Here is a 23,777-nt window from a genome sequence, read left to right as displayed (position 1 = left end):
ACACTGTTTTTTCTCCACAAATTTGGTATATAAGCCTCTGAAAGACTTCTCCTGGACATGAGAGATATACCCCAAGTTATAGCATCTGTTTTTTTGGCAAATCTAACAACCAAAGGGAAGAGATACATTTCCGAACATTGCCTGCTGAGCAGAAAATTACAAAGGGAGTCTGGCCCAATGCAACACACTTTTTAAAATGCTTTTTAAGCAATATTGTTTTCCCCGAATGTTTCTCTTTTGGATGGACAGTAGCTTGGTCTGGAAGAAACTTGGAAACGTGAAAAGAGGCTTAAAGGACATCAAAAAGTATTGACATTTAGATTAATTGAGAGATGCTAGCCCGCTTCCCAAACAGTGTTGCTGTGCCAAAGCGTTAATTTTCAGCACCCTCATCAAACAAAAATGTTATTGCTAAATATCTGCATTTACGCCCTCATTTTCTCTTCTATGTTACAGAAACTGTCTAGGTTTTCTAGAGTCTAATGTCTTCAACTGGAACAACCGGAGATGTAAAACAGATACATATGCCTGTAGGGGCTTTCATTTTTGTGACCCGTGACTAATGAAACAAGCTGTCACCTTGTCAGACATGTGATATATTGTGACTCTTCATGCTAACACACTCTTCACATCTTTGTCCCTTATATGTGTGGATGTCATAAATATTCCATGGCTACAATTGCGTGACCGTAATCACTTTTCTGCAGATTATGTTTTACAGCAGTTCCAACTGCGCCTGTGTGGAAATGTAATACTTTGACCATTTTTACTGAAAGCACAGCTGAAGAATGGTGCAGATTTTTGTTCTATTAAAGCACTTTCATATGCAAAGCACATGCTGACAGAAGTCCCAATTTCATGCGGCTGTACAAGCATAGTTCAAGGTGTATTGAAAGTGGATAAGAAAGAAATCAATTTACCGAAATTTGATATTTTCACAACATTCCAGGTATTCATCGTGTCAAAAAGGATACAGCATTGTTTTTCATGTATAATAAGTTCTCCAACTGATATGCTATAAATCACACGGACAACTCAATTAATTTATTTAACATTTAACTTTTTGGGCTCTAGTTTGTGCTTAATACTTTGGAGGTGTGTCCCAGTAGTTTCCGGCTTCCAGCGAGGTCTTTTTAGTTATTTGCTCTATGGTGCTTGTTTTTTTTTTTGTCTTTTGCCTTTTGTTGCTACACTGACCTAAATAAATAGTTTACATCTCATCCTCCTCTTGCCCCTCTGCATTTGGGGTCCAGCCCAGCACCAAGTCGTAACAACATCGGTTGACTGTACACTCAGAATCCATATACTACTTGAGTATTTGGGATTTGCTTAGCTACAAAAAGGACTATTTTCTTTGTTTTGACATACACAATTGGCTTATTGCTATGCTCACAACGCCAAACAATTACCTCGACCTGTTTCATAGCCCTTGTCACAGATAATGACCACGGAGGGAGGTGTAAAAACTTTAACTCTCTATCTATTACCGATGTGCTTACAGCAGCCAAATCTCTGTGGGGTCCTGGCTACTCATTTAAACATGGCACTCTGTCTAAATCAATGGCACTCAGTGCTCACCATCAAGAGCCTTGGGTGGATCAATACACGTCAGACCCCACAAAGGCACACAGTGTTCAGACACACACGCTCCACTTATACATTGACTGGTGCGAATGAGGTGGTGGCAGATGTTGGTTTTGTCCACTTAAGTGTGTCATTGCAAGTGGATGGTGTATAAGATGCTATTGACAAGTCTCAAAGCAGTCTGCTCTTAATGGCTCGGTGGTACGGTGTTGTTTTCTCTGTTAATATCTCTGTTTTTGTAGAGCCTTTGAGGTCACTACAGTTACTCTAATTAGAGTCACCAAAGGAGGTTGTGTTGTTGCTTGTTGTACATCTTCTGCCTGACACCTAATTTTTAAACCCGTATTAAACAGCTGCACAACTCATTGCCAGGTGGGATTCTTGTAGAGAACAACAGAATGCTGCAGTGCTGCGCAGGACAGATGCTTGACGCATTTCATTTGTAGTTAATGTTCTGATTATTATTATTATTATGATACTTTAAACGTCCTTATAAGTATATGGTGATGAGTCACTACTCTATGATTGGGTTAAAGATTGGAACATGTACAGGTACATTTTTTCTATTACCATTCTCTGTCTCTCACTCTTTTTTATGTGTATATCCTGCAGAGCAGCTTCACCAAAATCAGTGTACTCTGACGCTGCAAGAAAAAAGTGTTCCAGCTGTCTGACACATGTAGTTTGTTGGAATGTTCATTCATTCTTTTTCAACTGTTTATCCTGGTCAGGGTCACTGGTGTTCCAGATCCTATCCCAGCTTACTTTGTGTGTGACATGGACCACACCCACAATTGGCTGTCAGTCAATCACAGGGCTTAAATAAATAAAATAAAAGTGAGTGAAATCCAGGGAACAGAATAAGGATGCGAGTGGTTTCATTTGTAAAGCTCGGGAAAAGAGCAGTCATAGCAGGAGATGGGATGTGGAGAATTATTTTTTTAAGCCATTATGTTCCCTGTCATACAACAACTGGTTGATCTACGTCTTGTATACACAAAGACAAAATACTTGATCTTTGAAAAATGCTGCCATGCCAAACGCAAATATATATTGTATATGTCAACAATTGTGTGCATCAGCTTTGATTTTGATTTTTATTCTAAATACAAATCAATAGACGTCAACAACAAAGCAGGCATTTACGTTTTGATTCAATAAACACACTTTTCTTATTATGAAGATGAAATCCTGTGACTACACAGTCATGTCGGACTTTATCGTAAACATTCATTAGAAAATGGCCCTAAAAAAATGAACACTTTAACTGAGATTACAAACAAGATTTCATTTTGTTGATGTATTTGTCTATAAAAACACATACAATGTGTGCTTGTAGTCTGAACCTTGCATCTCGGCAGCTCAATTGAAGGTCATTTCTGAAAAAAAAACACAAACCAAAAGAACAATTGAAAGTAAACACTTTAATCAATCTGCATTGGTGATGTGTGAAGAGGATTACAAGGTTCCTGCTTTCTTGTCAAAGGCTAGGAATAACGTTTACCAAACAGAAGAAGCCTTTTAAATCTAATGATGAATAAAGTTAGTATGTAATTAAAGTAAACAAAAAGGTGAATAATATCATATAAAGTGGCCCCCGCATCATTTTTTTTGTGGCCGTCAGTGGAAAAGGTTTGGACATACCTGCCTTATAATACTTCTGTTGTGACATTGACCAATAAGCCCCAAAAGCTTAAAGACTGGTTCCAGTGTGATAGACTGCTGACAAGAAATGACCTTTGACCTCATCATGTTTGGCAATCTTATGTCAGGTAGTTTTCCAAATCAGTCGAGCATTTCCCCTCACAAAGAGAATGTTATGGTTCACTTCCTGTCATTGCCCTCTGCACTTCCCTGCCTTCTCCTGGGCGTATTCTCTCTGTTGCAGGAGTCCTTTCTCTGGCTGGAGGCGGGACTACTGGGCGCACCTGCCTCTGATGAGCTCCTACCTCTCTTAAGGTGATGTACTGCACCTGGGAGACGCTGGATTATTCCTCTCGGTTTGTGCCACATGTATGGGCAGCTGTATTATGGCTCTTTGGACCTTAACCACAGTTGTTGCTTTACTGGCTTAATTTATGTTCTCCTCCTGAGGACTTTGCTCTTCACAGCGTCTCCCAGAGTGTACCAGGCTCTCCGGTCTGGTACCTCTTCAGCCTTTCACCAAGCCTCGGTGTCCATGGTGCCTTTTTCAGTTCTGTTGCCTTATCCACGCACCATTGCCTTTTGTTCGCTTAAGACTCTATTAAAAGACTCTTACCTGCTCACCTGCCGCTGCATCTGGGGTCCAACGCCAACCCACTCGTAACAGAGAAAGTATTACTGAAAATTTGAGGTAGACTGAGTAGTGAAAGGCTAAACAGAAGTGCTCATTTCATCTTTGACCTCAGCTATCTTGGATGACATCCTTATAAGAACAATATTCCCAGAAGGGAATGTTGTTTCGCATAGTGCACTGACAAGAAACCACTATGCCTCTAAACGAGAGCTAAATTCTATCAGGTCTTGTCACTTCACAGACATTAACGTGTACGAGTGTGTTTGTGTGTGTATGTATGAATGTGTTAATGTGGAGTCATGCCACTGACCGTTTTATAGCGGCTCAAGTTTTGTGACTCTGTGGGAGATAGTACTGGAGGGTAGATGGTTTAGCAGCCAGTAGGAGGCGATGGATAAAGGCTGCAGTAATGAGCTTTGACCATCCTGCAGGGCTGCTGGGAAATGGTACAAGTGAACCAAACAATGACGAGGTCACAGGTCTTAAACAGCCAACAGCAATAGCAGCAAAATGACATTTAAAGCCATGTTTTTACAAAATGGTTGAGCCATGGTATAGTTTGTAACCACAATCCCTGATGTGGCCTGTATTTCTGCCACTGGATTTGTAGGCAGGATGGTGTGTAAATAGTGTCTTAACAATCATAAAAAGAACAATGCAGTAGTGTGTGGTCAGAATCAGCAAGGCCTTTTCTTCTGGCCTCTGGCCTCACTTGCAGTAACACTGACCTAAATTTTACAGCTTAAATTCTAATATTTGTTCCATTAAATTGTATTAATTTATTCCAAATGTCAATTATTTTCATTCAGTGCCATGTCTCCTCCAATAGTGTATGTGTATGTTTGATTTTTTTTGTCAAATCAGATTACAGCTTCTATGTGTTGCTATGCTAATCTAATCAGACGAGGGCCTTCAGTATCAGTAGTGCTAGCCCATGCCTTGGCATGTCACGATAAAAAAATTTCCCGGATGATAATAGTCCTACAAATTATTGTCGATAAGATGTTATTGACAACATCTTTTGAGACCATTTTTTCATTAATTATCACTATCATTAATTAGAATGCAAGTGAATCATATCAAAAGCAGGAAACTTTAATTTCTCAAGAGTATTTAACATTGTAATTGGAATGTCAAGAGATTTTAAATAAAATTGCAGATGCAATTGTAATAGCTTTATTAATGTCTGCTATTTTTATGACACCATTGTTTTATTACCACTACACTACACTGCAACATTACACAGGATGTGCGTTGCTCTTATTTTGAAGGCCGGAAATGTGTTTAAAATGTGTTTTGACTATCGAGTGCCCCTTGAAGCCGTGGATGTTGTCCTTATTTTACACACAACTTGCACAAAGTCAGCGGCCAACCTAAAACGCTGTTTTACAAGTACTAAAGCACAACATACACCTGGGTGGCACACACACACGCACACACACACACAGCCGCATTAGCATGCTCCGCTAAGCCAAGGTAACCCAACTAGCTTATACTGGCTATTGTTGTACGTGAGCTCATGCTCACGTTTGGTGGCTAGTAAGAATATCAAAGTTTTTTCACCAGCTTAGCCAATGTTTCCGGTTGCCACCTCGACATGTTTAGTTCATGAGACGGCTGGTGAGTGTTTGTGAGGACATGCCGCTGTGAATGAGTGGTCCGCTGGGGAAATATTTCCACACACTCTTCCTGTGTGAGCTCACCGCACCATGAAAAAAGCAGTTGTGGCACAGTGAGGGGGAGCTACCACTGTTGCTACAGAGCCGAATATCCAACTGCCAACGAGAAATTACAGTCACAGAGACAAATATCCAATGACCAAACTTGAAACTAACTTCATCAATGTGCAGAGTGAACTCTTGTCATCCAGCCAGGAGAGAGAGGAAAACAAACACGCATGCACATGTCAATTTATCGAGGCCAACAAAATGACCGATTAATCGTTCGATTAATCGATTTATTGATTATCGTCACATAGACATTATGAGCAATGTGGCTGTTTCTTTAAGATTTCAGATTTGCCACAGTAACTTCAGCATCAGAGCAAAACTGTTCAACAAGCCAAGTTATGCCTACAATAGCTGACTGAGGAGGAGAAATTGACATCTCTGATGAGATGTATTTTACTTAAAAAGTTTTATAATTTTGTCACGCTATTAAATTATTATTAATTGTGAACTGCTCCAGATGATGTCGTAGTGTAAATGTTTGGAATTGTCTGAACCCTTAATCATGAGCCGTTTTATTTACTCCTTTTATTGCTCCTTACATTTGGCTGAGCGCCAACTTTACAAGCACCGGTGTACCACTTATTAGTCACTAACTCAAAGTTACGAGCAGTAAGTTACGTATCGGTGACTGTGTATTAAAAGACATTATTGATACAGTATTGGTAGTGCAGTGGCGTTACCGTTGCCTATTGTGTTGGAGTCCCCTTCACTCTAAGTGACGCGCTTGCACTCTACATGGGCAAAATCCCAAACCACGCCATGGAGAAAATGTATGATTTTTTTGCTTTGTGATACTGACTTTCACAGTGTCTGCTGACAAAAATGCACATTAATTTTTTTTTTCACACACACACTCAGTCAAAAGTGTGAAATGAAGTTAACACAAAACAATCTAAGTTTGATAATAAGGTGGAATGTTATTGCTCTGAATGACAATTTACACGGCAATTTCCAGTGCATAGTCTTCTTCTCCTAATACCCCATGTTGAGGCTGTTCATTCTTTTGGAATAATTCTCAGAAAAAAGCCAAAAATAAATCATCAAGCTCAAAACTCAACGTATACTGACTATTTTTTTTTTTTTTAGATATGCTGAGATTTCTCATGGCGTCATGAGAAGTTATGTGCACCACCTGCGTTGTATTGTTCCTGAAAATTCTAGTTAAATTCACTGTATCCACTGTATGTCTACCTATCCAAAGTTTTTCTCCTGCTGAGGACAAATAAAAGTCACAAAATCATTAAAACATGGAATCAGGGGAGCCACTGATAATGTTTGGCCGCAGAGTGACATGCACTGTCAAATATACTTTTTTGCTGATGTGTTAATTGGTTCCCATGACAACGCCTCTAAGCTGGTATGAATCCTGAATGTGTGTGTGTGTGTGTGTGTGTGTGTGTGTGTGCGTGTGGGAGTGTGTGTGTGTGTGTGTGTGTGTATGAAAGTTCGCCGTAGCCTCCCGCAGCTCTCATGGCGCCCCCTGATAAGCTGGTGCAGCAGAGGGCTTCGGGATGACGCTAGTGGCAGCGGAATTAGCTTCCATTGTCATGATAATGACAATGATACTCCTGCCCCGTCCAAGTCCGACCGGCCATTGTATGGAAACAGGAATGCAATTTCTCCAGCGGTGGCACCCGAAAATCCTCTGTGGGAGTGAAAGGTCCTTAAATGACTCTCCATTCAGGCGAGGCCAAGGGGCCCGCAGCCAATTAAAGTGGGAGTAGCAGAACAGTGCCATCCCAGACCTCAAGCTGCCTCTAAACACACACATTAAGTAATATCCCCAATATGAACACACTTTTATTTGTTGAAGAAACTGTTAATCCCTTTGACTACATTTCCACATATAAGACAAACTGAGGCACACCGTTTGTAAGTGAAAAAGCTTGTTTGGCCAACTAAGTAGAAATTCAGTAATGTGACTTATTGATTTGAAAATTCCCTCCTATTGGACTTGGGGGATAAATATTGTCCTGCTCCATCCATCATGGTTGAATTCCTTTGAGGTCCCCTAAAGGTTTGGAGAGGCGTCGTGAAATTTGTGCTATGAAGCGTTACGAGCTGGGAAAGAGCCCAGAGAGGCATACACATTTGTTTTTAAGCATCACTACTCGTAAGCAGCCACCACAGAGCTGATGATTACAAGGAAAGTCTCCTCAGTCTAAACATCCCTTGAGAGTGCCTCATTTATTCTGCAGCCATCTTCCTGTCTCCTCCTCTCTTCTCTTTGTCTCCAGGCTACCTGATGCACACTCGCTCCCTTTAGAAGTTTCACCACTTTTACAGGCAGGAATCTCATCATCTCTCTATCCTTCATTACAATATTTGCAGTACAGACGAATTCCCGATTAGGAAAAAACATTTGCAAATTTGACTAAGAGAAGGTTGTTGATAATGAACATAAGAAGTATACCTGTATAATCTTATGTATAAAAAACTTGGCCTTTACAAAGAACATCATTCTCATGATGGACAGCGTGAGATAATTAATCATTTATATTATATACAGTACATTCCTGATCAAGTTGTTAAGATTTTAAGTTGAAAAAATGCAAGAATTTACATTTTGCACTGTTGGATCTTAAGGAGGTTCTAAGTAATTTATTGCAAACAACCATTAAAGTGAAATATGCTGTTCATCAGCTCATCAAAAATCCATTAGTAAACAAAAAATAGTAACCCTTTAAAATAGACATACAATTATCAAATAAGGACTCAGTGATGAATAGCTACGCTATTCTTGCTAATTACCTCAAAAATTGGTTTGTGCATGCTTGATGCCATGCAGTAGGCTAGTGTTCCAGGTGGTGAAGATGGCTTCACGGAGGGCGTCCACTGTCTCGAACTGATGTCCATTTTTGTAAACTTCCCTTGCCATCTATCTCCAAATGTTCTCAATTGGATTTAGATCAGGGGAACACGCAGGATTGGTCCAAAAGAGTGACGTTATTTCTCTGGAAGAAGTCCTTTGACAGGCAGGCACTCTGAACTGCAGCATTGTCCTGTTGAAAAACCCAGTCATTACCACACAGACGAGGGCCTTCAGTCACGAGGGATGCCCCCTGCAACATCTCCACATAGCCAGCTGCCGTTTGATGCCCCTGCACAACCTGAAGGTCCATTGTTCCATTGAAGGAAAAAGCAGCCCAGATCATGGTGGCCGCCACTCCACTGTGCCATGTGGAAAACATCTCAGGTGGGATCTCCTTGTCATGCCAGTAATGTTGGAAGCCATCAAGACCATCATGGTTAATTTTTTTTCTCATCAGAGAATAAAACTTTCTTCCAGAGGCAATTTTGTGGCGTTAAAGGGGACAAGGCCTTTGAAGAAGTTTTTTGTTCTTAAACCCCTTCTCTCACAGACGCCGTCTGATGGTTATTGGATTGCACTCGGTGCCAGTAGCAGCCTTGATTTGGGCCGAGAATCTTCCGTGTTAGACAGCCAATCGGATCCTCTGGGTCAGGGGTGATGATATTTTTTGGGTCTACCACTTGACATTTTCCATAACCCTAAGGATCTTTTAAGAAGTTCAAAATGACTGTCTCACTGCGTCCAACCTCAGCAGCAATGCCGACAATCCGACAGCATTCAAAGAGGGAAAGCTTTTTTTGCCTTTGCCTTCAAGAGATCATGACAGTGTGAATGCCTGACAGAAAATTACATTGAATACACATTTTTGCCAAGATTTTGAAAAAAAGCGCAACCTAGTAGGTTTTGCCACTAGGGAGCATTTTGACTACCCCAGATACCTCAGCCACGGTGATGAAACTGCCCGTGTTTGTGTCCTCTGACTCTGCTTCCTTTATGGAAGGTATGTTGGAGGGATTGAGAAGTGCCTCAAAGTATTCCTTCCACTGTCCGACTACATCCTCAGTCGAGGTCAGCAGGCCCTCATGTCCTCCCTCTGTAAACAGTGTGGACTGGGCACTGCTTTCCCTTTCTGAGGTGTCTGACGGTTAGCCAGAATATCTTTGAGGCCGACCAAAAGTCATGCTCCAGGGCCTCATCAAACTCCTCCCACACCCGAGTTCTTGTCTCGCCGCGTTCTTGCCGCGTGGCGCTTGGCCTGCCGGTACCTGTCAGCTGCTTCAGGCGTCCCACAAGCCATCCATGCTCGATAAGACTCCTTTAACTTGACGGCAGCCCTGACCTCTGGTCTCCACCATCAGGTTCGGGGCTCTCCGCCACGACTGGCACCGACCACATATAGGGGCACCAGGGGCATACAGCCCCAGACAACATAGCTCAAACCCTCCACCACAATAAGGCGGTGATCTATATATATACAGTATATATACACAGTATACACAGTATATAAGAATTAAACCTGCAATAGAAATATAACCTTTATTCCCAATTCACACATCTCTATTTACAATCGGTCATCCTTTCAGCAGACAGAAGTTTGAGACAAACATTACCTCAAATGACTGAAGTATCGAAATTACCGATATTTTGATTTATTATTGTTATAGGGCCGCACGGTGGTCTAGTGGTTAGCACGTTGGCCTGGAGATCGGGAAGACATGGGTTCGATTCTCCCCTGGGCATTTCTGTGTGGAGTTTGCATGTTCTCCCCGTGTGCGTGTGGGTTTTCTCCGGGCACTCCGGCTTCCTCCCACATTCCCAAAAACATGCAGGTGAGGTTAATTGGCGACTCTAAATTGTCCATAGGTATGAATGTGAGTGTGAATGGTTGTTTGTCTATATGTGCCCTGCGATTGGTTGGCGACCAGTCCAGGGTGTACCCCGCCTGTCGCCCGAAGTCAGATGGGATAGGCTCCAGCATGCCCCCGCGACCCTAATGAGGATGAAGCCGTATAGAAAATGGATGGATGGATGGATGATTTATTATTTGAAGTATTGATATTTCGGTATCGATGCGCACATCACTACCCAAAACATGCATGTTAGGTTAATTGTAAATTGTCCATAGTTGTGAATCATTGTTCATTAATATGTGCCCTGTGATTGACAGGCCACCAGTCCAATCCTGACAAGCAGTAGAAAATAAATGAAAGAATGAACTTCTCTGATTGTCAATCAAATTTGAGCATTATTACATTTGCAATGGCATAATATTGGATAGCTTAGCATTTCCACATATCCCGCTGTCCTTTTTGGGCTGCTGTTTTAGTCAAGTGAAGTAACACAATGTGCTACATGCACAAGCACACATAATACCAATAATATGTGTGTCAAAACACAGCAACATCATGTCATCCAGTTCATCGTCTTCTGACATTTTCAGCTTGCAGCTGTCAGGGGGAACATTCGCTGCCAAGCGGAAACAAGGACCATTATTAGAATGCACCACACGCTTGTGTAACAACTGGACACGACTTAAAGTGACTTTGCAGCGCACATAGAACACCACTGAGCACAATCTTCAATCAAAGGTTCCACAGCGGGAGACATGAATTATAGTATATTTGGCCTTATGATGAAAAATCTCATCAGACAGGAGGTTGGTTTTTATCACAAATAGGGCCCTTGTGTGTTAAGTATGGTTTGATATAGTCACTGAAGGCTGCAATCATATCCCAATTATTGCTCTTTACATGTCAATGAGGAGCGCCATTAGGATGTGATGATGCAGGAGGGTAGGGAAAGCGGGCATGTTTACTAAGAGTGCTGGATGACACTCTCCGAGAGAATTACAGGGCCATTTCTCATCAGCGCAGCAAATCAGGAAAGGACGACATTAAGCACTCACTTCACGTATCCACCTGCTTCTGTCCTCTGGTTGCGTATTGGGACAGCGTTTTCCTCTCAGACATGCTCCCTAGATTTATTTTCATGGAAGCAAAATAATATGACTGCATTTTTGTGTTGGTAAAATTGGAATGTGATAGGGTTATAGCTATTCTAATTAACTGTTTGTCCGCAATTTTGCTTTTCTACAAACATATTTTTCAGCTGAGAGGAATTTAATGGACAATGACAAGTTTTGGTTTACAGAAAAAACTGCTGGTGAGTTGTCCATGCAAGTCGTCATATACTGTAGCGTGCGACTCACTCTTAGATGAAAGAGATCATAAATGTGCTAAAGGTCATCTTTTACAGTCGCACTGTAATTTTAATTGTCAAATTCCCAAATGTTTTAAACATTTATGAAAGACTTAAAAAAAACAACAACAACAAATATATATATTTTTTGTAATTCCCACAGACTCCCTGCGATGATACTAACTGACATGTCACTGAACACAGTGTTGCTCACCTTTTTCACTCGGACAGGGAGGTGAAGGTGGGAGCTGCTGCAGACTCATCTGTTGTTAAATCTGGTAAATGGGTGAGGAACAACAGATTTAATAATCCATGCTAAACATTTTCTTGCGCTGATTAAATGTTGGTTAAAAAGAAGTGAGATGTAAGCTAACAACATGCTGCCACTCTGCTAGCTTATTTCACTGTGGACATTAAGCTAACAGGGTAATTTCCACGATACACAGACTGTCTCGGCTACAAAAAACAGGTCACATATCGAGACCCTTTTTGTTGCCTCTCTTCTCTCACCTTTCTCTCTTTCCTTTTTTGACTCCCAGGCTTTATTTTTCTAGGCGCTGGCAGCATAGTTTCTCTCTGCTGTGCTGCAACTGCGGACGAGCTGCAGTTACAAAGCACGGTGAAGGTAGTAGTGGACCAAACCATCTCATCTAGTTATGTGGGGTGTCGGTCAGTCAATACGGAACATTACTTACGGTCAATGTCTATATTTAACTGCTACTACCAAATACAATAGATTGTTTTATTCATTTTCTGACTATATTTCAAAAAACAAAATCACAACCAGACAGCAAAATTATTGTACCTATTTACTGGGGCCCCTGTCAGTCAGTCAAATGTCTTAACTTTTCCCCACTTTAAAGCCCGCCTGGTGTAGAATTATGACATGGGCTGTACTCAGTGTTACCTTGATCATCAAGATTCTGCAGGAAGTCTTGCAAAAAGTTGGTCATTTGTATTTCCTTTTGGCGTCTTAATGACCCGATGTCACAGTATTGAGATTTTGTGCTATCATTTACTTAAATTCTGACTGTGAATTAGGTCTAGTGGTGTTCTGTCACTGAAGTTAACGTTAGATTAGCGCAAATGTTACTAAACTTTAACAGTGTCTACATTACGGTCATTTCAGAGCCTGTGTCAGGTGCTTATGGACTTGTAGACTATTCTATTCCACAAGATATACATGACTGAAGTCATTACATTCATCATATATTTATTATAAACGCACTTCCCCCCGCTCCGACTCCTCCAGTTTGACGATGGAGCAGGTAGCTAGCTGTCAATCAGGTTTCCAGACTGCCAAAATTCTATGTAGAGCTCACGGTCATTAAATCTATGCGCTTGGGACATACAAAGTGGGAGTTCAGAGTATTCTACTTGTGTGTGAATTGAAACAATTTGCTTACAGATTATTTTTTTGTGCCTCTCAACATTTGTCACATTTCTGACGCCACAAAAAGACTTCATTTCAGATATGAAGAGAGTTTCATTTGGCTTCAATCTGATATTTATTCTAGCACTGTCCTTACTGGCCGTTAAACCATTATTTTGCAATCCTTTATCGACATGAGACTGTCTCTCTCGCTCTCTGTCTCTGTCTGTGCATACTGCTCGTTTTGTCTTTTTCATTTTCTCCTTTCAGGGTAGTCAGTGTGGAGCGGCACATAGCATTTGGATGCAAGATGAACTTTGATAAGAGTTAATGAGAACACGGCATTGTGCGGGCAAAGAATGGCTGGTCCTGCACTCAAGAGCCTCCTCACCAGGAAATGGACCGTAAAGACTCCACTCACTCCGAGTCTGGAGAAGGACGAGCGAGGAGAGACGGCCACAGAGGACAGAAGAAAAGGCCAGACAAATTCATGTGGAATGAAAGGAGATAAGAGGGGAGACATGTTGACAAGCAGTATGGCAAGATCATTTACTGCATCGCAGACTGTTGACTATGTTTTAAATAGGAAAAAAATGTAGCATTTCATTTGACAACTACAAAAAATAAAATAAATAATACAAATAATATGAAAAGCATGGAATGTTGGAATCATGTTTTTTCTTACCTTTTCAAAGAAAAGATGATGTGCAGTCCTTTCGAAAGCAATAACAGATTTGGAAAATATGTTTTTTAAGCCATGGAGTTCTTTGACTTGGACATACCTGCACGTTTATAGGAATTTGATGTTATTACAGAACCTCACAAACCCCTCACATTTCAGCAACCATTTTTGATACTTAGGGATACGAATAGAAATAAAACTTGGATTTACTTTAGAGTAGTCAGTGTACCGCTTATATAGCAGAGTAGTTTTAAAATCCACTGAAAATGGCTCAACATAACAACATATACGGTGGTGTGAGAAAGTGTTTACTCCCGTCCTGATTTCTTTTTTTTGTTTGCATGTTTGTCACACTTAAATGTTTCACATAATCAAAGAAATGTAAATATTAGTCAATGACAGCACAACTGAACACAGTATGCAGTTTTTAAATGAAACTTTTTATTATTAAGGGAGAAAAATCCAAACCTTCATGGCCCTGTGTGAAAAAGTGATTGCCCCCTAAACCTAATAACTGGCTGGGCCGCCCTTAGCAGCAACAAATAATGAATTGTTTTTGAAGTGTTTTTGCGATAACTTGCAGTGAGTCTCTTACTCACTGTGGAGGAATTTTGGCGCACTCATCTTTGCAAAATTGTTGTAATTCAGCCACATTGGAAGATTTTCCATCATGAACCGCTTTTTTAAGGTTAGGCCACAGCATCTTAATAGGATTCAGGTCAGGCCTTTGACTTTGACAAAGTCTTAATTTTCCTTTTCTTCAGCCATTCAGAGTTGAACTTGCTGGTGTGTTTTGTTTCAGCTTGAGGTCACAAACAGATGGCCGGACATAAGTAGATTTATCACAGCAAGGTCCTGAAGCAGCAAAACAGCCCCAGACCATCACACTACCACCACCATATTTTACTGTTGGTATAATGTTCTTTTTCTGAAATGCAGCGTTACTTTTATGCCAGATGTAGTGGGACACACATCTTCCAAAAAGTTCAACTATAAGTATTTCCCAAAGGTCTTGGGGATCATGAAGATGTTTTCTGAAAAAATTGAGATGAGCCTTATTCTTCAGCAGTGGTTTTCGTCATGGAACTCATGGAACAGGCCGTTTTTGCCCAGTGCTTTCTTATGGTGGAGTCATGAACACTGACCTTAACTGAGGCAAGTGAGGCCCACAGTTCTTTGCATGTTGTTGTGGGGTCTTTTGTGACCGCTTGGCTGAGTTGTCGCTGCGCTCTTGGGGTAATTTTGGTTGACCAGCCACTCCTGGGAATGTTCACCATTGTTCCATGTTTTCGCCGTTTGTGGATAATGGCTCTCCCTGTGGTCTGCTGGAGTGCCAAAGCTTTAGAAATGGTTTTACAGCCTTTTCCACACTGATAGATCTCAATTAATCTCTGTGTAGTTATGTTTTAACAGGGAGGCAATCACTTTTTCACACAGAGCCATGTAGGTTTGGATTTTTTTCTCCTTTAATAATAAAAAGTGTCATTTAAAAACTACATTTTGTGTTTAGTTGTGTTGTTATTGACTAATATTTAAAGTTGCTTGATGATCTGAAACATTTACGTGTGACAAAAATAAGAAATTAGAAAGGGAACAAACACTTTTTCACACTACTGCATATTTCACTTTTGTGAAATACAATGAGACCTCAATCCATTGTTCAGTAATCCAATTCAAAAATATGAACACAAAACACATTTTCTAGAGAATAATTATAGTTTTATATGCAGAAAACAAATTTAAATATATATGACAAATGAAATGGATAAATGAACATTTAACAGGACTTTTACCTTTACTGGCGACTAGCACAGAGATGGGTGGAGGGAGATGGGGAGGGGGCGGAAGAGCCTCGTGGACGTTGTTTCACTCTACAAACTTAACTTTAAAGAGGTTAGAGTTGTATACTTGCTCACTTGAACTTTATTGTAAACTTCAGCAGTAGGTACAATCATCATTACACACACACACTGGCGTGAAACACTATCTGTCATGTGTTTCCGTAAAGCCATTCCCCCTGCAACCTGCGTTAACTCAGGAATCTTTACATTACAATCCTATTGTAACATACGCTACCTTCATACTTTGGCACACGTAATTTGTTTAATTCAGTAGTATCTCTTACCTTCTTTATTAAGGTTCTGGCACTTTTTTACAGCGTTTTTTGCAGACTACTCTAATTCTCAGAACTATGCAGTGCAGTGCTTGACAAGAGGAAGGAAGGAGACAGATACAGAGCTGTTCATTGTTCTGCGTGCATTTTATGAACAAATAAACCACCCACACACACAGCATAAAGATGATGAAAGGATTTTAGCTGGAATCTGTATTTAGTGTCCCAACTCTAAAAGAACCACTATCCATTCTTCACGGAAACTGAGTCACACAATGCACACTATCTGTGGTTTTGGGCACTCAACTAGTTTGCTTTACAATAACCGAGGCAGTGTACGAAAACAGGACATATTTGTGGCAATACTTTTTGTTGAAAACTGAATCCTACGAAAATTGGGGCATATAAAAACCAAGATTCCACTGTACTGTAGTCTGTGTATTCAAGCAAGATTCCAGATTTTGTCTTCTAGTGCCTTTAACTCCACAGGCCTTGGATTCTTCATGCAATCTGTATATAATCCATATCAGGTGACGTTTCACCTTCAGGAGGTTAGTAAATGATGCAAAGTCAAGCAATGACAAAAGGATTAGGAGAAAACAAAGAAATCTAATCATGGATAGAATGGTCAACCTTCGCTACATTAGAAATAACTCCTTTTAAGTTGCGTACCTGCAGACTTAAGACAATTTAATAACCCACGTATGCGCTCATCATGAAAATCTAAAGAAGAGGAAAGGCAAAAAAAAAAGACCAAGCGAAATGAGTAGAATGTTTTGCTTACTGATAAGTAAACAAATATAGAGTAGTGTGTGTTTGTGTGGGTTGGAGAGGACTCTCCCCAGGAAGTCACATATTAATTGAAAACGACAGTTTCAATTAAAAATGTAATCATTCTGTCCGCTTTCTAATTAAAAGCGAAGCGCTTGATGGTTTTGACTCATTAACTTCAAAGGGTGATGCAGCCTGATGGAGGTGGGGCATACGTAGGGTGGGGGACGGTCGTTATTGGGTGCAGATGTGTGTCGTTGTGCCAAAAAGCAGAGGCGACCAGCGAGGAGCATGATGATGAAGAGGAGGAAGTCAAGTGACAATCATCTGTTACAATTGCTTCCTATAAAAGACATGAAGCTCTTAGGTGAGTGCTTCAATGATAATTAAATAGGGTAATTGCCAGAGGCTGTAACCCTCCACATCAGCTCCTCAACCCTCTTTTAATTTAATAGTATAAGTCAAACACTTTACATGGGATAATGCATAGTATATTGGGTGTAGATCAAAATTTTCTTGTGTTCTTATGATTTAGGGACATCTTTAAGCACATTGTGACCTTTGAACTCCATAAAAAAAAAATTTTCATCTGAGATGCAAAACACAAGGTGCAACTGTAACCCAGGTTAACAGGATGCTCAAAAGTAAAAGCATGTCAATAATAACAGCAATAAATACTTTGTAGTAGTAGTAGTAGTAGTACTTTATTAATCCCACAGCAGGGAAATTCATCTGTTACAGCAGCAAGCAAGATACACAAGTATGTACACAAGTAAAGAATGCATAGTCATTGACAATGCATGCAATGCATAGACATAGTGAATAAAAAATGGTTCAGGTGTTGTAGAGCCTGATAGTGGTCGGTATGAAGGACCTGCGGAACCTCTCCTTCTTACACCGTGGGTGTAACAGTCTGCTGCTGAAGGAGCTGCTCAGGGAAACCATAGTGTCATGTAGCGGGTGAGAGGTGTTGTCCATGATGGATGTCAGCTTAGCCAACATCCTTCTCTCCCCCACTTCCTCCACGGAGTCCAAAGGACTGTCCGTATAAAAAACAAAATTAGTCAATATGGTTATATAGTCTGTAAAAATGTGTGTAATGTTCTATGTTGTTTAAAAACCTGTTAAAATGTGAAAATAATGTAAATTGGTTCTTACTGTAATTTGCGATCTTTATTTTGAAAGGGTACATTTCTACAAAACTGTTCAACTTGTATATCAATGACAGCTGTAAAGTGACGAAAGACTTCAAGTTGGTATTATTTGCGGATGATAATACTGCCATTTGTTCTGCGGAAAGTACACAAGAGCTAATAAAAAAAGTCACGGATTAAATGGCCATATTAAAAAGATGGTTTGATAAAAACAGATTATCCTTGAATTTAAGTCAAACTAAAATAATGCTATTTGGCAATAGCAGAAAGGACACGTACGACCAAATACAAATAGACGAAGTGGACATTGAAAGGGTGAACGAAAATACATTTCTGGGAATCGTAATAGATGAAAAAATTAGCTGGAAATCTCACATCAGAAATATCCAACATGAGGAGCGAGAAATACTTAAATTTTGAATAAAGCAAAATTGGTTGTTGATCAAAAATCACTCCACACTCTTTACTGTTCTCTGGTATTACCATATCTAACTTATTGTGTGGGGATACGGGGCAATAACTATAAAAGCATTCTTCACTCGCTAAATGTCCTGCAAAAAAGATCAGTGAGGATAATCCATGATGCCGCATATAGAGAACATACAAATCCCTTATTTTTAAAATCACAAATATTAAAATTCGCTGAATACATAATACATTTTCAAACCTCTAAAATAATGCATAAGGCTAACAATAACCTGCTACCAAAAAATGTCATACAATACTTTTCTACAAGAGATATGATCTTAGGGAAAAAAAATCTAAACTTGAAACGCTAAGTGAGAACGCTGAAAACCCACAACATTTCAGTATGTGGAATTAAATTATGGAACGGATTGAGTAAGGAACTCAAACAATGCACCAAGATGAGCGAATTCAAAAAACAATACAAGCAGTTGGTGTTTTGTTATGCTTGTCTCTATTTATTATTATGAATTTATTTATTATCATACTGAATATTATATTATATTATTTATATTCATATTATTATATTTATTGTGGAAAAAAAATCTTAATAATTACATCACCATATTGTTATATTACCTTATCATTATTCTATGTATTAAAAAATCATATATGGAATACAGGAGGTGAATAAATGTACTGCATAAGATGGGGATGGGGTGTAGGATTAAATAAGCTTTGCTTCTTCCTACTCCTTTTGGACATGTAGAACTGGGAAGTGAATTATGTGATGTATTCCATTGTAACTTGCACGCATGTTCAAATAAAATTAAACCACTGCCATTACAATTACCATTATTTAAAAAACAATAAAAACTTTGCCCAGGTTAACCTGTGTTAAAAGCCAGTCCATAAAAGTAAGATTTCAAAGATTTAAAATGCTCAAGTGATTGTGCAGATCCAATGTTTAGGGGCAGGCCATTCCAAAGTCTCGGACCAGCGACAGAGAAGGGCCTATCACCCCGAGATTTGAGATTAGATCTCGGAGTGGTTAAAAGGCGCTGTGATCTGGACCTCATAGTTCTAGCGGGAACATAAACAGTCAGTAAATCAGATAAGTATGGAGGGAGCCAGACCATTCAGTGATTTAAAAACCAAAAGAAGAATTTTGAACTGGATCCTGTAAGTAACAACCAGTGTGAAGAGGCCAGGATTGGGGTTACATGTTCCCGTCTCTTGGTGCCAGTTAACAGGCGAGCAGCTGCATTTTGAACCAGCTGGATACGATGTATGGATGACTGATCCAAACCACAATATAGGGAATTACAGTAGTCCAAGTGCAAGTATTAAATAAATGAACAACATGCTCAAAGACGTCAGCGGGAAGGTAAGGTTTTACCTTTGCTAAGAGTCTCAAGTGGAAAAACAATTCTAGACCACAGCGCTCACTTGTTTACACCGTTTAAAAGAACCATCTAAAAGCACACTGAGGTTTTTTACATATGGTGGACAGCATGAAGATAATGGGCCAAGTGCGCCTTCCACACCTTCTAAAAGAGCTGGATTGCCGAAAATAAGAATTTCTGTTTATGTTTCTGTAATGCACATTCATTTGGCAAAATCAAATGAGAGTGTTACACGAGTTAGTCCGTTTGCGGCATCAACAATAAATTCCATCCTGGTGGAGAAAGTAATACCACTGTAAACTAAGCCATTAGTGTAGGTGCACCAAAACCTAGCGGAGTATCCTTAACTCGGTGGGATGTATAGTAGGATGGAGGAAAATATGAATGATACTCTTCTACTTTTTCTAATATGTATAACATTGAAAAACTACTTGAAATACTTCAAAACTTCACAAACAATATCTCATTGCAAGACTTAATCCTTCAGAATACTTTATGAGAGTGGTGTCCCTGAACTTGTTTGATCCTCGCAGGATGCTTACATGCTCCCAGCTAAGTCATTTTTACTTTGAACACAACATCACAAGTTCAGTGTGGGTTCTGAATTTGAGTGATGGGACAGACAGCCTCGGAGATGAGACACAAAGACGTGATAATTGGAGGATTTTTTTTCACATTGTGATGTACATTTGGTTTCAACCGTGTGTGTTAAAGGTATACATGCACACTCTGTGTCATGCAAAGTGCCAACAACCAAAATTTCAAGTTGTTGCTAGGTTACAAGTAAAACACATCTTCCAGCCCGGCAGAAAATCATGGTAATCCTGCTATGTCTAGATTTTAAATAAATGGGTTGTCAGTCATAGCTACTTTTAGTTTTTTCCTCACCACTGTTGTTGACTGCGCTGATATTGTAAATTCATTTTGATTGGTCGACGTTAGAGGAGTGACACTGTCAAACAGGATTGCGTGTTAAAAAATATTATTTATGAGGACACTGCTGGTGAAAAGCGAGCTGCATACTCAGGGTGTTTTTTTCTTGCATGGGAAAGGTTGAACGCTGTCAAAGTGAACTTCATAAGATTTGTAAAGAAGATAGATGCTGCCTGTGGAAACAAGTTTAGCAGAGTCTGGGCAGCAACAGCAAAGCGGAGTGAATGGTAATTAAATTCTGGTGCATGCATGTTAGTGTGTGTGTGTGTGTGTGTGTAGGGCTCTGTGCATCTTATCATCAATCTGGCCAAAATGCACATCTGCTACTTAATTCTTAAAAAGGCTGCGGAATTACACCACCTGGGTTCCATCCCACTGATGAAGCACTTAACAGTCACACGTAAACACCTACGTATGGATAAAAGTAAAAGTACTAAGACATACCTCTTAATCAATTAATTAGTTAGTGGGAGGTTGGGCTGAATCTTAATTCTTCATCTTACCAAACATTTTTCCCAGTGTATAAAGCAAGGTCCATAAAGTCATGCTTTTGTAGGTTAGGTGTGGAAGAACTTGAGAAACCTGACCTCAACCCCATAAAGCATCTTTCGGACGAACTAAAACAACAATAGTGAGGCAACATGCCCTCTCTCAGGTCCAACATCCCAGTACTTTTGTATATATGTGCAAACACAATGGATCAGATGACACACCAGCTCTCTGTCCAGTTGCATTTGCAAGTCCTGCAGAAGGGCATAATGAGAATTTCACACTGAGTCGCTTCAGCAATAGAGGCAAGGAGGAAGGGACGATTTGTAGGGGAGAGAGTTGTGTGCATGCGGGGGGAGGGATGGAGGAGTTGGGTGACACAGACAGAAAAGGGGAAGCAAAAAAGAAAAGGCACTCAATGATAATGTATGAGCTGTCTGCAGTGCTGCGCAGCAGAGGAAGAGAGTGCAGTGGTCCATTTAAAAAGAAGATTATCATGTCAAGATACAGTAATACCTCGGTGAACACAGACCTTCATTGGATGCTGGTGCTCCAGCCCGGTCCGTATGGCTGCCTGTCTATCTGTAGTGGGGGAGGCTGAGTGTTCAGTGATTGGGCAGGGGAGAAAAGGGTGTTTGTAGGACGTCTTGGCTTGGAGCAGCTTTATAAGCTGAGCAGTTTGACCCTTCACAGCAGTGCTTCCCAAACTTACAACATCGGCTGCCTAGAAAGATGCTGTGAATATTCCATAAGGATATTGATAGTTTCGAAGTGAGCAAATGTAAAAGAAGAAAGGGATGCAATATGACTGTCATCTATGTACCAAAAGTATATTATGAAGTTATTCCGTCTTATTAGAAAGTATTCTACACCTCATGAAAATAGTCTTGGTCTCTGGAAATGCAATTCAGACCACTCCCAAGTTGTTTTAATGTGGACACTTTGAGATTTGGTTTCAGTTATCTTCCTTAGCTAAACACGGGAACATGTGAGTTTATGGGACTGAAAAAGTAAGTAGCTGTCGGTGCCTCATTTTGGGGCTAAATGAATTCAGGCTCAGCCACCCGCAACACGTGTTTGAAGGTGATATTGTGCAAGTTGCTCTCCACACCATCGCACGGCACTTCCTCTTTATCCACCAATCACGGTCATAGCGAGGTACATTCACAACCACCAAAAGCAGCATATAAATGTAAGTAATTAAGCATAATTATTGATTTTGACAGTAACGTCGCTCCTGTTTTAATAGATATTCAACCCTTTGCTACTTCAAGTAAATATTTGGCATGTTTTCAATAGTTGGTTATGGATAGCTATAAACTAGGCTAACACCGATATCTAACTTCACTGCAATCTACTGCATTTCACAAATGATTAGACAATGATTAGACAGTGACCACATTAACATGTTACTTGTAAGTTGTATTTTAAAATTAAAGGGGAATCTACATTACTGAACTGTACTGTGACGTTCTGGTTTTATATTGGCTATCAAATGACTCATGTAATGCAGCACATCGTAGTGACGTCTGTTTGTGAATCATAGCCACCCTAGTCCACCAACAATTCTCATGGTGAGATATGTTTACGGTATTCAGCATACAGTGTCGATGGTCAGGAAGTGAGCTAAATAAAACATGTAAACATGACCATATGTTGACAGCACACCACATTATCAAAGTTTATTAAGCTTTGGGAATCTAACTTTGTCCCATCTATTTTGTTTACCATCACTCTCTATTTGTTTTCATCACAATATTACTACACTAATGTCACCATTATTATTGCATTTACAATAAGTTAATAGCCCATGCATATGTCATTCCTGCAGGAGATGCCGAGCCAACAGAAGTCAGCCCTCTGCTACACCACACAGCACCCCAGGACCATTCAAAAGCTACAATCCCAGTAAGGAAAAGTCAAATGCAACAAAATGCCATTCTGGACTTTCTTACAAAAGAAAGAGAGAACGACAGGAGGAGATCGAGTCCAAAACAGGGAGGTTTTTATAGCTTGAAATAATGCCTGATTATGTATGTTGATGTTCATAAGGTTTGTTATACTGTTATTTCTATTTCATATGTATATTTGATATATTTTCTATTTTTATAAATGTTACAGTTTTGGTTGTAAGCTGTTATTTATTAGTTTGTTGTTTTGCAATAAATGTCACAGTTTGTAAAAAATGTATTACATAAAAAAAAAACAGTGTTCTGAGGCAGGGTATGTAACATTGAAATAATATAGAAATGTATGCACCTTATGGTAGTAAACATTTATTATGAATAATTTCATTGCCTGATCCTATGTCACAGCCTGCAAGCAGTGAAGGGTGATGAGATAATAATTAAGTGCTGTCCCATTTCTTTGTGGCTTCATCCCCTTGGCCCCCTGTTTTAAGGGGAAGGGGAAGGGCTACGGTGCACAAATGGGATTCAGCCTAATACACAACTCTTGCATGTGGGATTGACTAGCAAACACCGCGTATTGTGTATGAATTATTGATTTCTGCTCGAATGTATGGTTTAATTTATTTCGAACATGCATACAGTTTACATTGAATGCTTCACGTTACATTTCACAGTTCCACATGTCCGAAAAGGAGCAGGAAGAATCGAAGCTTATTTAATCCTACCCCCTCTCCGTATCACATCAATTGCTAACACATATTATTATTATTTAAAAACAGATTTTAAAAATTCTTCCTTTTTCCCCTGTTGATATCTGGCACCACTTCCTGCCGTCTTTAGTGTTGTACTGTGAGTCTCATTGAATGTAGATACATGGGTTCCTAATTTTAGTACTTTGTTGAGCATGCCCTTGCAACAATGATATCAAAGTCAAATAATA

General features: G+C 39.9%; 1 long non-coding RNA gene across 2 annotated transcripts; it reads right to left on the bottom strand.

Annotated features, from left to right (window-relative positions):
- Positions 1-9,980: 9,980 nt before the first annotated feature.
- On the bottom strand, positions 9,981-12,231 carry LOC129178736 (uncharacterized). 2 transcript variants are annotated; one of them, XR_008569836.1, is made up of 4 exons: positions 12,113-12,231; positions 11,817-11,877; positions 11,310-11,378; positions 9,981-10,870 (listed from the first exon to the last, which is right to left on the bottom strand). It is a non-coding gene; the product is annotated as an uncharacterized LOC129178736 (long non-coding RNA). The 2 variants fall into 2 exon arrangements; XR_008569837.1 differs by lacking the exon at positions 11,310-11,378.
- Positions 12,232-23,777: the final 11,546 nt, after the last annotated feature.

The sequence above is a fragment of the Dunckerocampus dactyliophorus genome, chromosome 3, assembly GCF_027744805.1.
Source record: "Dunckerocampus dactyliophorus isolate RoL2022-P2 chromosome 3, RoL_Ddac_1.1, whole genome shotgun sequence".
NCBI lineage: Eukaryota > Metazoa > Chordata > Actinopteri > Syngnathiformes > Syngnathidae > Dunckerocampus > Dunckerocampus dactyliophorus.
Note: the sequence above shows the minus strand (reverse complement) of the source record. Positions and strands in the feature narration are given on the sequence as shown.